The sequence below is a fragment of the Asterias amurensis genome, chromosome 1 (genome assembly GCF_032118995.1).
Source record: "Asterias amurensis chromosome 1, ASM3211899v1".
NCBI classification, from domain to species: Eukaryota; Metazoa; Echinodermata; class Asteroidea; order Forcipulatida; family Asteriidae; genus Asterias; species Asterias amurensis.
This window is the reverse complement of record NC_092648.1, coordinates 11700752-11713089: the sequence shown is the minus strand read 5'-3', so window position 1 is coordinate 11713089 and position 12338 is coordinate 11700752. Positions and strand designations below refer to the sequence as shown.

General features: G+C 37.9%; 1 protein-coding gene across 1 annotated transcript in view; it reads left to right on the top strand.

Moving 5' to 3' along the window:
- Positions 1–4011: 4011 nt before the first annotated feature.
- The window catches only part of LOC139945607 (cyclic nucleotide-gated channel rod photoreceptor subunit alpha-like), a 50545-nt gene continuing 42218 nt past the window's right edge, over positions 4012–12338 (top strand). Inside the window, exon 1 of the mRNA XM_071943045.1 lies at positions 4012–4147. The gene's annotated coding sequence lies outside the window, so the exon portion shown is untranslated. The remainder of the gene's footprint in view (positions 4148–12338) is intronic.

Here is a 12338-nt window from a genome sequence, read left to right as displayed (position 1 = left end):
CATAAAACCTTACCTGGTAACGAGCAATACAGAGCTGTTGATAGTGTAAAACATTGTGAGAAACGGCTCCCGCTGAAGTAACGTTTTTGAGTAAAGAAGTAATTTTCCACGAATTTGATTTCGAGACATCAGAATAAGATTTTGAGGTCTCGAAATCAAGCATCTGAAAGCACACAACTTCGTGTGACGATAATTAGTTATTTTTTCTTTCATCATCATTAACTCGCAACTTCGACGACCAATTGAGTTCAAATTTTCACAGGTTTGTAATTGTATGCATATATGTTGAGACACACCAAGTGAGAAGATTTGTGTTTTACATTAAATTTACCAATAGTGTCCAGTGTCTTTAAGAAGAAAAAAAGGAAAATAAGAAGTGATTATAAGGAGGCTGCACAATAAGCAAATACAGCAATACAAATCATAAATACGGACAGGAGAAAATGCAAAATGTATGAGCTATATTAGGACGAGCGTCCAAATTTAGAAATAGAAGCCCAAATTATAAAAAATTGTGGTTTCTTGTAAATGTTCCGAACGCAGAGAGCGCATCATTAGCAGCAAACAATAACCATTTCAACCTGTTTCAAACTCTGAGGCATAGACTGGCTGCTAGTGTATTGCATGGTGTGTGTTAACTCTCGCTCGACATGAAACACTTCTCGGTATAACGTAACTTAAAGTTGACACAATTTACCCGACTTCATCATGACAATAATCTGGGCAGCGCCATTTGGGGAGTCGGTGCGTCATAACTAGGTGGTAACTAGACTGGGCCCCTGTCTTTATCCACATGTACCTGCTACTCAGATCCAGTGATTTCATTGGATACTTCATTGGATACAATGATATAGGGTGCGTTCGTTTAGCTTCCCTGGGTAGACCCCGGTGTGTGGCGGTTTGTTTTCCCAGGACGAACGTGTGCAGATAATTACCCACGTTCGTCCTGGAAGTAAAAACCGCCACACACAGGGGTCGACTCAGGGAAGCTAAACGAACGCACCCATTATTGGAAAAACGTGCAGTGACATGAGCTAGCTTGCCACAGATGCCCAAACAGTACACTCCTATCTCGTTTGCCATAAAATTTGACTGCGTATATCTATGTGAAATGAATATAGGTCAAAGGTGGATGTACACGCTGGCTATCACTCACACCCCATTCAGAGATGGTTGCAACGTAAAGTAGTTGTATTCATTTATAACCGAGGTGCAGCCGGGTGCCTTATGCCTGAACGAAAGTCGCAAGCGCAGTCAATAAAAAATGTAGAAGACAGTATAGAGGGCGCAATACCGTACGGCAGGTGGAGGACACACAAACCGACGATCCGTGTGTCTGTTGGGTCCACCCCCATTGGAGCAACAACCCTGATTTCGTTGGGCCCTAAAATAAGACAGATTTGAGAAGGGGGTACAGTTTACACAAATTGCACAAAATTGTGACGTAAGGGGGCTGTCGGCCTACAACTTTGGTTGACCTATAGGCACTGATTTACATTGTCCTATTTTGTTTAAGAGGTGTTGGGCCATAATGCTTTTAAAATTGGTGCTCGGGCGTTTGGAAAACTTATAAAAGTGTGGCGAGTTTTTGTTTGTAGAAAGAAAAACTCAGCGGGACTCGGGCTACTCATGTCAAATTGGTCAATGGAAAAATGTCTCTTTGCGGTTAAAAAAACCTATGAGACATCTTAGTAAGTATATGTTTTTAACTTTTGAATGGTTAGAATTTTTCTCTGTTTGAATGGGATTTTCTACAGTGGGGTGCATTCCAAAGCATAAGAAGTCCGTTGCTAAGCACCAGACTCTGCAAGTTCCGCTCGTGTTCAAAGGGCCTATGTCTGCGTGTATTTTAGGTCGAGTTGACTCGAGTACGGGCTCCGTAGGGGACTGACCCTTTTCGGATCAGTATGACCCTGAATCTGTGTCAAAAAATTCCCTTGTTGCACAAAATTGTGTGCTTTCAGATGCTTGATTACTAGAACACAAAATCAAATTCTGGGATTTCGGAATCAAATTAAAATATTTTAGTGTGAAATTGCTTCTTTCTCGAAAACTACGTTACTTCAGAGGGAGCTGTTTCTCACATCAATGTTTTATACTATCAACAGCTCTCCATTACTCGTTACCAAGTAGGCCTAAGGTTTTATGCTAATAATTATTTTGAGTAACTGCGAATAGTGTCCAGTGCCTGCAAGCCAGTCTCTTCCCAACTTATTATTCTACACACCAACCCAACGAAAGTACTGTACATTTATACTAAACAAGATAATTAAGAATAAGCGATGAGGCACTAACTGCGGTAAGTGTTTGGTTTGTTTTCTACAGAGGAGCAATTTGGACTTTATCGTCATCGATAACTCATCAGCCTTCGTCTTTGTTTCAGAGTCTACATTGATGTTCAAATGAAGGTCTGTACAGCGAGCAATGATTGCCTCGTGGAGTGGTCGATCATTAATGTCCTGATGCTGGCTCACTTGAGCTAAGCTGTTTACCAATTTACTGTGGCGGCGGGGCATATAGAGCAAGTGTACTCCGTGGGCAGGAAGGGGATGGGGTTGTCAGACAGTTAACCTAGTGACTGATTAAACAACATACACAAACATATAGAAAGTGATTCGAATTAGCATAATTACAGACGTAGTAATGACTTGAAAACTGACTGGTGTAATAGGCAGGGGTGAGAGTAATTGCTGACACACAAAAAATGTTTGAAACTATGATCACGTTTTTTGAAAAGTTGAAATGTGGACATAGTAGCCACTAGGGTTTCGATTTCACAGAGCTTTGGGGAAAGTGTTCACAGGACAAGAGAATTGGATAAAAGAGCAAGGTTGTTTTACTTGTGTAAAACGACTGATTTTCTTCACCAGACAGACTTTACAAAAGTTGATTTCAGCTAAAGATCTTAAATTTCTCATCACTGTGCAGGTTATGCAGGGATAACTTTGTCCTTAGCCAACCAAATAACATTTATTTTGACGGCGGGTTTCATTTTATGGCGAAGCGCAGTTAAAATCTCGTAGATGTATGTTACCAATTAAAATAATATTTTTTTCTATATTGAAAGCAATCTCAACATTGTCCAGTCAAGGACGTTCATTAATATTGGAAGCAGATCATACTCCGAAAGCATTAACTCGCATTATGATCATCGTACTTTAATTTGAAATGGCTTTTCAAAATTTAGAATCGGCTGTAGTAGTTAGATTCTCATTGCACTTGCTCTTGTGAATGATCATTATACGTTTAATTGGAAACGACTTTTAGGTGATTTGGAATAAACTATATGTAGTAAACACAGTTTCTCCAGTCAATAATGTTGGATGCAAAGCTTTTGCTTGTATTATTTAGATTTTTATTTTATTTTTTGTTTTATGCAAGTCGCCTGACACACAAGGCCTGAAGGCCACTTCAAGACATGACATTTTCCGTATAAAATGACAAATAAATTTGCACTGATGCGTTTATTGGGCTGACAACTATGGATGAATAAGAACACTTCTACCTCCTTATTACAACCACACAATTATGGTGTCTGAACATCGCATTAAGGAGTTACATACGCTAGACACTCAGGCTTCTAATCAACGAAATTTATAGCCCCTCGTTTATTTTTGACTCCACGAGCAATGAAAGCTCGATCACAAAAAGTACCACACGACCGCCAAATCATCCACCGCGGCAGTGCAAAGAGACGCAGGGAGAGAACAAAATGAGGGATTAATAAACTGGTTGCGATGCGTTGCCAGGGCAACCGGAGTGGTTTGACGCTCTTGCGTTACAAGTCAACGAGTACGGAAGTGCTAGAGCTACATGTAAGGCTGAGGCGAGGATGTAACGTGCCGTGAGATAGATCCACCTTGCTAGCCAGTGAAGACAGAACAACCCGAAACAACCCCCCTAAAACAGCTAGGGGGAAAACAGTGTTGACTTTGCTTATGTGTTATTTGAACTCTTGATGTTGATGCAGTCGCAAACCCTCTCTCCTCATCTGCTTCAGACGATGCTGAGAAAACATGCATGAGTTGAGGTGTACAACCACCATAGCCGTGTGACTGGTAGATATCAACAGGTTGGTGTTGCTATCGAAACGGAATCATACGCCACGTCCAAGGACTGTGGTTATGACCAAGGACTCATCCATGCGGTAAGTACTATCATGGTTGGAGCCAGCTCATTAGCATAACTATCATTTATTTAATAAATACCATTACTTAGCGAAAGAGTGGGTTTTGCGTATGACATCTTCATAAATAGCTTTGAGTCGGTTATAATATGCTGAAATCCATTTTGAAAGAAAATAAATAAGTATCAACGGGGGTGTGTAGGACTGGTATCCACAATCTGAAATTGGTAGGCAATAAAAAATGCTCACGATACGCCATTTTTAATTTTGTAATAACGTAATAACCGCAAGAGGGTAATCCCAAATGTCATCACTTGGGAAGTAAAGCGTAGAGTTGACTTGAACAAAGGAATTTTATCAGCATTTATACCACTGTCTCTGTGTTTCACTATTCACCAATTGTGTTGATAACAACTTTTGTATACTATTCCAGTTCACATTCTCGTCAATAGTTTCTAAGTCTAATAAACAATCAGTGTAATTTTTTCGATCTGATCATTTTTGTAGAACCGATCGATGTGTGTATGATCTTTGCAATTTGCATATTCATGAACGGCACATGACGTCATAACACGTACCTCACACGCAATGTTTGTATGACTGCAGAAAAAACCCAAAGCTGAGCTTGATAATGTATAAATGATTGGTTTACTTTTGGTATAAATTAAAAGCTTCACAGGCTTATGGGAGGGAGGCTGAATTGAGTTTTCACTTTTACATCATTAATACAAAAAAAAAATCAAATGTAACTATTAACATTACACAATAAGTAGACAATTTAAAATCGCTAACCAAAATAATGTGGATATGACAAAATGGTGACATCAATGGCAGAAACTCAGACATGGATAACAATGATAGCAACTTGGCCCTTTCGGCCTAACGCTTTCGTATTATACTACTATACAGTGACCAGAGCACAGAGGAAGAGTCCTATTTGGGGCTAATAACAACTAAGACATGGACAACAATGACAGCAACTAAGACAAGGACAAATAAGACAGGGACAACTAAGACATGGACAACAATGACAGCAACTAAGACAAGGACAAATAAGACAGGGACAACTAAGACATGGACAACAATGACAGCAACTAAGACAAGGACAAATAAGACAGGGACAACTAAGACATGGACAACAATGACAGCAACTAAGACAAGGACAAATAAGACAGGGACAACTAAGACATGGACAACAATGACAGCAACTAAGACAAGGACAAATAAGACAGGGACAACTAAGACATGGACAACAATGACAGCATCTAAGACAAGGACAAATAAGACAGGGACAACTAAGACATGGACAACAATGACAGCAACTAAGACAAGGACAAATAAGACATGGACAACTAAGACATGGACAACAATGACAGCAACTAAGACAAGGACAAATAAGACATGGACAACTAAGACATGGACAACAATGACAGCAACTAAGACAAGGACAAATAAGACATGGACAACTAAGACATGGACAACAATGACAGCAACTAAGACAAGGACAAATAAGACATGGACAACTAAGACATGGACAACAATGACAGCAACTAAGACAAGGACAAATAAGACAGGGACAACTAAGACATGGACAACAATGACAGCAACTAAGACAAGGACAAATAAGACAGGGACAACTAAGACATGGACAACAATGACAGCAACTAAGACAAGGACAAATAAGACATGGACAACTAAGACATGGACAACAATGACAGCAACTAAGACAAGGACAAATAAGACATGGACAACTAAGACATGGACAACAATGACAGCAACTAAGACAAGGACAAATAAGACAGGGACAACTAAGACATGGACAACAATGACAGCAACTAAGACAAGGACAAATAAGACAGGGACAACTAAGACATGGACAACAATGATAGCAACTAAGACAAGGACAAATAAGACAGGGACAACTAAGACATAGACAACAATGACAGCAACTAAGACAAGGACAAATAAGACAGGGACAACTAAGACATGGACAACTAAGACATGGACAACAATGACAGCAACTAAGACAAGGACAAATAAGACATGGACAACTAAGACATAGACAACAATGACAGCAACTAAGACAAGGACAAATAAGACAGGGACAACTAAAACATGGACAACAATGACATCAACTCAAAAAAGAGAAACAATGACAGCAACTCAGACATGGACAACGTACCTTCCTTGTAATCCAACTTGTCTTAAGCGTTGGTTCATTTTGAATCGATGCAAAGACGAGTTGAGACTCCTCTGTCAAAACCTATACATGGTTATAAATCAAATTGGAATTGCATTTTAGAAAGGTGAAATAAATACGGATGAAGTATATTATGAACAGTGAATTATTTCCCATGTCGCACTGAAAAACGACTTACAAATCTTCTTTAAAAACATTGGACACTATTGGTAATTGTCAATTACCAGTCTTCTCACTTGGTGTATCTCAACATTTTATTCATAAAATAACAAACCTGTGAAAATTTGAGCTCATTTGGTCATCGAAGTTGCGTGAGAATGATGGAAGATAAAAACGCCCTTGTTACACAAATTGTGTGCTTTCAGATGCTTGATTTCGAGACCTCAAAATCTAATTCTGAAGTTTCGAAATCAATTGCAAATATTTTTAGTGAGAAATAACTTCTTTCTCAAAAACTACATTACTTCAAGAGGGAGCTGTTTTTCACAATGTTTTATATTACCACCAAGACAATTACCGAAGGTGTCCAGTGTCTTAACGAGACACGTCAGTTCCTACCTTCAGCTCCCCCAATGTATAATTCATACTATTTTATTTTTCTATGAGCCCCTTACCAAAAGTGATTTTCATCCTTTGTTTTGTGTCAACTTGCATACAAAATTATTTTAACAAAGTTTAAAGGGTAAATAAAGGTTCCCGTCTGGGATTAGAATCAAGGTCTACAGTGTTGAAACACAGGGAATAAACCACATACAACAACTCGAATACCAAAATGTTGTAAACACCTTTTTATATAAAAATAAGAACAAGCTGATAGAAGTAACATTTTGTGTATGAATGTCCACATCATGTAAAGAAAGACACAGTGACCAAAATAATAGCCAACTAGCTATGGAAGACGTTGACTAATGTTTCTCGTTACGACCACATAAGTGCTGACAATAAAACCATAATCAAGTACAATCACTCTGAGTACATGTACTTCAAAGTATTAAAGACTTGACTACATGTAATGGATAATGTTGTATCATATCTATGTAGAACAGCAGTTCGGGGGAAGAAAGTAAAGTTTGTTTGATATTGGATTTTGGACATTCACATAGGTTTGCGTAGCGAATATCAATCTGGACTTTTCGATATTATTGGGTATTGGACATTCCCGTATGTTTGTGCAGTGATTGTCTACCTTGTACATCAATGTTTGGTATTGGACATTCCCGTATAGGTTTGTGTAGTGATTGTCTACATTGAACATCGATGTTTTGTTCGACATTCCCATAGGTTTGGACAGTGGATGTCTACCTTGTATATCAATATTGGGTATTGGACATTCCCGTATAGGTTTGTGTAGTGATTGTCTACTTTGTACATGGATATTATATTCCACATTCCCTTAAGGTTTGTACAGTGAATGTCTATCTTACACATCGATATTGGATGTTGAACGTTCCCTTATATTATGATTGCGAGTATCAATGTTTTCTTTTCGATATTTGACAGTGGACATTCCCATAGGTTTGTACAGAATGTCTACCTTGGCCATCGATATTGGATATTAAAACATTCTCATAGGTTTGTACAGTGGGGAGGGGGTATTGATATTAATCATGCAATGCAAAGACAACGTGTAAAACACGAGAAGTCATCTCGCTGTCTAACACATATCGATCGGTTGAGATTGAGATAATGGACACTTATTACAGCTCACCTCCATGGCTCTACAGTCCACATCATCCCTATACTGTTACTAGGTACATGGTTGACAGGTTCTACAGGTTAAACAAAACAAATACCGCATCATTGCCCCACCCTTCTATTGTCAATCAACCCCATGATGCCATGGGTAAGCGTATAGCATGCAATTAAAGTGATCAAGGTTTGCATTGTTTGGACGTCATTACCATTAATAATAACTGACAACCGATGATCAGACGTTATTTTGTGCATATCGTTATATTTCATAATAAGGCTTTAATAGGTGACATCAAAACCACTTCGCAAGATTTCAGTTTGACATATTCGTAATTTAATTAAGCATACGGTATTAAAAACTTCTGACATATTTCTTGCATGTCAATATAGTTCACAATAAGGCTTTAAATGGTGACACCAAAAACACTCTTCAACATTTCAGTTTGACATGATATTCTTCTAATTGAACTTACATACAGTGTAGTACAACATTCCAGCCATATTTCCTGCATACTATTATAATTCATAATAAGGCTTTATTTGGTTAAGTAACATCAAGCCACTCATCAACTCATTTCAGTTTGACACATTATTTTTAAAATTGAACTTACGGTGAATGTATTTAAGAGAACCTGCACAGAGCTTCTTATGGTTAACCTCCCTTAGCGACTGTCTCGAATATTAAAAAAGCATGTCCATTCAGACACTTTTAAGCATAATTAAAAAAAAAGTGTGAATTAATTTTAGCGGATTGTCATTTGTTTGCGTCAAGTTGACAGATATTTAAAGGCAGTGGATACTACTGGTAATTGTCAAAGACTAGCCTTCACATTTGTTGTATCTCAACATATATGCATAAAATAACAACCCTGTGAAAATTTGAGCTCAATCGGTCATCGAAGTTGCGAGATAATTGTGAAAGAAAAAAACACCCTTGTCACACGAAATTGTGTGCGTTTAGATGGTTGATTTCGAAACCAAATCTGAGGTCTCGAAATCAAATTCGTGGAAAATTACTTCTTTCTCAAAAACTACTCCACTTCAGAGGGAGCCGTTTCTCACAATGTTTTATACCATCAACCTCTCCCCATTACTCGTTACCAAGTTAGGTTTTATGCTAATAATTATTTTGAGTAATTACCAATAGTGTCCACTGCCTTTAACAGAACCTGCACAGAGCTGCTAATTGTTGACCTCCAATCCGTATGTACATTAGCGATTATATTGTCTCGAATATTAAAGAAGCATGTCCATTCAGACACTTTTAAGCTTAATTAAAAAAAATTGTGAAATAATTTTAGCGAATTGTCATTTGTTTGCACCAAGTTGACAGATATTTAAAGGTCTGGAAATTTTGCGATGTATTTGGATGCAATGGTGGCATTTGTGAGTTGTAATGTAAAGGCTTATTTATACGATGGTCCATTAACACAGTTTTGAACCCTAAAGCCCACAGGCTTCAACCAGGTCTATTAGATAATGTAAGGACATCAATAGCTAAGTCACTTTGACATTGGTTAATTGAGCGTTGAGAAATACCTACATTAGAGATCGCTTTCAGCCGGTATTGGCATATTGCGTTCAGAGGCAGGCAGATGAAATACGTGAGGCTAAAAACCTAGTGGATGGTAAGACATTGGCAACCGTAGGCAGGCAGAAAAAAAAAAACCTATACAGTACTAATTGCAAATTATGTTTTCCTGTATTGTTCGATGTCCTTTTTGTTACGGTTGGCAATTTATCCGTAGATCTAGAACACACAGAAGAAGCCACTCGATGAAACCACTGCTTAACAGTAGTCATCATCTTGTACACATTGAATAAGGGCAATGTCACAGAATTTTGTTTACATAAACTCGAGTATTTTGAAGCATATTTAATTGTTATGGTGTTCATTATTGAAACAAATTTAGCAACTTCACATAAAAAAGCAACAATATGTACGTTACAAAACGCTACAATAGTCTTTATAAGGAAAACACATCTATATAGAGTAAAACACAAAAGGCAGTGAGACAAATTAATCGTATTTTTTAATCACGCAAACAAGCGCAACTGAGCCAAACAAAGAGAACGACTGTGAATAACAGATACAGGAACTCCAGGGTCTCAACCCTGACCCGGATTGTGTGTCCCGTGGGACCTGACCCATTCTGGGTCAGACAGACCCATTATTGGTCATACTGACTCGGAAACTGGTTATAACATGGGATGGTAACTCGGATTCTGGATCAGTTTGTCTTATTTATGGGTCATCTTTTCACAGATTCCGGGTCACATTGATCCAGAAATGGGTCAGACCTAACGGAATCTGTGTCAGTTCTGACCCAAGAGTGTAGGGTGTCATGTTTCAGACTCCCTTGTGATTCACTATGGGGCAAAGGCACCGACAATTGACCCGGATCGATTGAAACACGGGGGCAATTTCATAGAGCTGCTTAAGCACAAAAAGCAGCTGTGAGCTAAACATAAGAACGAGGTTAAAGCCAAACTTCCGTTTTGCATGACTTGTCCAATTTGTGACTAGTATCACTCACTCAGCCGCACACGGGTATCTTGCTCACTTTCTGCTCAGCCAAACATTGTTACGCAATATTTTCTTTAAACTGGGCCCTGATCTAGGTCATTTACTTTGACATTTCTTGTATTTTATATTTTACGAAAAGACTCATAACGATCGAACAATGCCAAACTGGGGAGTGGTTACGAACTTCGGTTCGGATTGTTGTGTTTTCATAAAGATAATTATACACAGGGACCCATCAAGAAATAAACAAATGCGATCCCCTGACAGTGGGAATATCATGTCCACATCAATCACATGGAATGGAATTATAAATCTGGCTGACTTTATGTAGGCTTCCCGTCGTTGTTACTATACTCGGATAAACAAGTTAATTATAAATATAACAAAATTTAAAAATCGAGGCTGGAGATATGTATAAAGCTCAAAAGCCTTTGTGTATCGTCAGCCTTTAATCAGAGTACAACAGAGAGAATATAATTAGCTGTTGCAAACTGCTTACCAAGCAAAAAGACCTTTGGTATATATGCACCAATTGTTGGCCGTCGAGAAAAGACTCTCCTATTGTCGAAACAATAGTTTGCATTGTATACCAAGGCCCAATTTCATAGAGCTGCTAAGCACAACAATGTGCTTAGCATGAAATTTCTTCCTTGATAAAAACAGGATTACCAACCAAACTTCCATTTGTTGCTTTATGTTTTTACTCACTGGTATTCAGCTGATGTTTGCTTATCCTGAAAATCACGTTGAAATTTGGTTGGTAATCCTGTTTTTATCAAGGAAGAAATTTCATGCTTAGCACATTTTTGTGCTTAGCAGCTCTATGAAATTGGGCCCAGGTCTTATTGGATGGTAAGCAGTTTGCAACAGCTTATTCTATTTTCTCTTTTGTAATCTGTACAGACGATTTCAAAATATTACAAATTAGCATTAATATTTATAAAGTGGCATGGGGTTGGCCACTGAACTCCCAAAACAGGTTCAGTGAAGTAATTTGTACGCACAAAAAAAACTAGATAAAATAACCCTACTGAATGGGTAAATATACTTGTTCAAATGTCATTATGCACATGTATAATATCACTAATTCTTCTCTCACCGTCAGATACGATCTATCCTTTAACCGTTATCTACTACAATCATTGGATTTGACTTCCTTATATAAAACAGAAGATGTGTAATTAAAAGTCTATACTTCAATGTTTAACAAGTCATTAATTTAATGTCACATCTATTTTGAAAACTGTACTAGTTCTCTCTGCTTGTTACTACTGTTCAGTCTATTCATTTTATAAAATAGGTTTCATGAACAGGGAGACTATAGCCAACATCTTGGTAATTATTTGTTATCGCTTCTGCTTAAACTGTTCTGTCATCTTGTCGCTAATATTACGAACTCATTGTGTCATGTATTATGTTCGTCTGTCCCTTTGTCTGCGTGTCTGTCTGTTTGTTATGTTTCTTTGCCTATCTGGCTGTTTTGTGTACAAGCTCATGCCTATCAAAACGGCCCATACTGTATTCATTACATTTATGTTTACTGGTACTTAATGATATTTTTGCTTTACTCCGTTTACATGTATTGTCGAAATTGTTTACGGAAGTATGGAAACAAATGTGTATTTGAATTGAATTGAATTGAAAAAACTGTTAGCCTTAATTTGAATTGGTAGTTATACCATCAAAGATCGTAACAGGATACTGACAAACACACTTTACCTGCATTGAATATTGATGCTATCATTTCATGTACACCCTCTTTCATAGAGTTATGATTTTTTTTCCCTTACAAA